Source organism: Microtus ochrogaster, unplaced genomic scaffold (genome assembly GCF_000317375.1).
Source record: "Microtus ochrogaster isolate Prairie Vole_2 unplaced genomic scaffold, MicOch1.0 UNK55, whole genome shotgun sequence".
In the NCBI taxonomy this organism is placed as follows: Eukaryota; Metazoa; Chordata; class Mammalia; order Rodentia; family Cricetidae; genus Microtus; species Microtus ochrogaster.
The window spans coordinates 1824711-1828203 of NW_004949153.1; the positions used below are offsets into that span (position 1 = coordinate 1824711).

General features: G+C 35.2%; 1 pseudogene; it reads left to right on the forward strand.

Moving 5' to 3' along the window:
* Positions 1-2607: 2607 nt before the first annotated feature.
* Positions 2608-3239, forward strand: LOC113455509 (annotated as a pseudogene).
* The last annotated feature ends 254 nt before the right edge of the window (positions 3240-3493 follow it).

Consider the following 3493-nt stretch of genomic DNA (forward strand, 5'->3'; position numbering starts at 1 on the left):
TGAGCATATACCCAAAACACACCCTATCCTACCACAAGGACATTTACCAACTGTGTTCATAACAGCTTTATTCATAATAGTCAGTAACTGGAAATAACCTAGATGACTTTCAATGGAAGATTAGATGAAGAAATTGTACACAAGGAAATTGTTACTCAGCTGTTTAAAAAAAATGACACCAGGAAATTTGAAGGCAAATGAATAGGACTAGAACAAAATCATCCTGAGTGGGGCACAAGAGACCCAGAAATAAAAAGATATATAATACTTTTAAGCAGGTATTAGCTGTTAGGAAAAAGGGTAATCACACTATAATCCACTGATTCAGAGAAATAAGTTAAAAAGAAGAGGTGTAAAGGGATTAACACAGATATCTTGGGGAAGGGGAAATACAAAATATTTTGTGTGTATACAGGAAGTATGTGAGGATAGAAACAGTAAAAAACAACAGGTTGTGAAGGAAGGGGCGGAGGGTATAAGTATGGTGATAGATGACTGGAAAATGTGGGCATTTAGGTGTGATATGGAAACAGTGTTCAGTGGAAACTTCCTGGAACCTATGAGGTTGAGCCTAGAAAGGAGATTGAGTAATAAAGGATATGGAGCCTGAACACCCCATTTTCATTAATCAGGCTAGACTCTCATTATCAACAATGGAACAACAACCCAACCACAAAATCTGTGACCCACAGCCATGAGCCATAAGCCACCATTAACTCAGCACACATTAGAGCTCATGGGAATGGCCAGCTGATGACTTCTGTAACCTGAGGCCCACACAATGAGAGGGAGCTCACAAACTACACTACCTAGATGGTCAAGATTGTGATATCATATGGCTCAGAGACCTAGGGTATACCAAGCACAACTGACAAAAACAGTCAATCAAATTTTTCCTAATGATATTCTGCTGTATTCATAGGTGCCTAGCCCAATTGTCATCAGAAAGTTTTCTGCCAGCAGCTGAAGGAAGCAGAAAAATTCCCACAGCCAAATATTAGTTGGGGTTCAGGGGAATGCTTTAGAAGAGGGGCAGAATGATTGAAGAAGCCAAATTGTTCAAGGACTCAACAATAACATGGCCCATAGTATTCAATAGAACCTTTATTGATATCCACCACCTCTTCTGCATATGTGTTGTGGATTTTTAGCTTAGAGTTTTTATTGGACTGAAAATGGTAGGAATTGAGCTGTCACTAATATATTTGCTTGCTCATGGGGTAAGTTTTCCTCTTATTGGTTTGCTTCATCCAGCCTTTATATGAAAGTATAGACATATTTTATTGAATTTTATTTTGTAAAGTTTGGTTGATATCATCAGAAAGCCTGCTCCTTTCTGCATGGAAATGGAGAAGTGGATATTAGGGACAGTGGAGATGTAAAGTTACTGGAAGGAGAGATGAAAGGATGCTGTGGTTGAGGTATATTGTATAAGAAAGTATAAATTATTCTTTAAAGAGTTTCTGTGGTTTTCATTAGCTGGGGCTAAAAGGTCTGCCTTGTTTCACAAGATACCAGCAACATTGATGTGAAATCTTTGATTTATAAGGATAATTTATGCTGGTAAGGTGAAATTGAGAAATAGGGAATGATGAAGAAAAGACTAGCATCAGTGACATGAAATCTGTGAAATGTGTCCTGATAGTATGGAGAGGTATGTTATAGAGGCAGACAAGGTTGTACCTTGTGCTGGCAGGTGGACTTAGTAATAACTGTCACACAGATGGTACTGTTTTTGAAGTCAGGATGGGACCAAGGAGAGCAACAGAAGTTTGGTTCTGTTAAAAGCCAGGAGAGTAAATTGTATAAGAAAGTATATAAGAGAGTAAATTGCTAGTCTTACTAGCAAATGAAAGCCAAGAATTAAATAGTTCATGAAGAGAAGTTGAGACTTGCCACCGCGAAGAGATGCCAGGAGGCTATTTGTGAAAATGCAACCTAGTAGCAATAGAAGACATCAGTCTCTTTGAGACACCAGTACTACAGGGTGAGCATGAACAACATCAATGCAAGAATGAAGCCTGGAAAACTAACTCTGTGTGCTTCATATGGTAGAACCTATATTTGAGTCATAACATCTGCTAGTTCCCTTATTTCTTCAGTTTTTGCTTGATTGACCTGTCAAGTGATGAGAGTAGAGTGTTGAAGTCTCCCACTATTAGTGTGTCAGGTTTAATGTATGATTTAAGCTTTAAAAGTGTTTCTTTTACATATGAGGGTGCCCTTGTATTTGGGGCATAGATGTTCAGTATTGAGATTTTCTCGATTTTTCCTGTGACTAATATGAAATGTCCTTCTTTGTCTCTTTGATATATTTTAGCTTGATATTAGCATAGCTACATCTGCTTGTTTCTTAGGTCCATTTGATTGGTATATTTTCCCCAACTCTTTACTCTAAGATAATGTCTGTCTTTGAGGTTGAGGTGAGTTTCTTGTATGTAGAAGAAGGATGGATTTTGTTTTGTATCCAATATCCAAAAAACTGTTCTTTTTTATAAGTGAGTTGTGTTAATTTATATTAAGGGATATTAATGACCAGTAATTGATATTTCTTCTTGTTTTAGTTTTCATTGTTGTTGATGCTAATTTGCGTGTTTTTCCCTTCTCTGGGATTTGGACTGCAACTTCTTATTGTTTGTATCTAGTTCTATTTAGACAAGTACATTGGTGAATGTGTTCATGTGGTTAGAGAGAAATGTTTAATTGTGGAAGGGACTGCCAGTCATGCATCATTTTTATAGATAAAATACATGCTATTTGTGGCTTTCAAATTTCTGAGGGTACATAGGCTGACAGAGAGCTTCAGAATAATTTAATAGAGTTACTAAATCAAATTGATGGATTTGATACTCTGCATAGAGTTAAAATGGTCATGGCTACAAATATACCAGATACACATGATTCTGCTTTGTTGTGTTCAGGAATATTAGACAGAAATATATATATATATATATATATATATTGAAAATCTTTGCAGGCCATATTACAAAAAGCATGGTGAAATATATTATGAAGCAATTGTAAAGCTTTCAGATGTCTTTAAAGGGACAGACATGAGAAATATTTGTACTGAAACCGGTATGATTGCCATTACTGTGGATCATAATTTTGTAGTTCTAGAAGACTTCATAAAAACAGTCATAAAAGTGGTTGACTCTAAGAAGCTAGAGTTCAAAGTCAATTACAAACCTGTGTTTATTACCAGGTTCTTGGTGACTGCATTGCAGATAGTGGCTTAATGTAAAAATAACAATAAGGAAATTAGAAAAATAATTAAAAATATTTATTTTATCATATCAACTTACTTAATATATATTTAAAGATATATCTAATTGGTAAAAACAAATGATTGTGACTCCTTTTTATAATTTTTTCTAAAAAAAATGTGTTTACAATGATAGGTATTTTAAATTTGAGAGAGATAGAAACTTTCACCCCAAAGTTACCTAGTGTACATTTTGCTTTTTTAAGTCCAATTTAAATTTGTTTCATT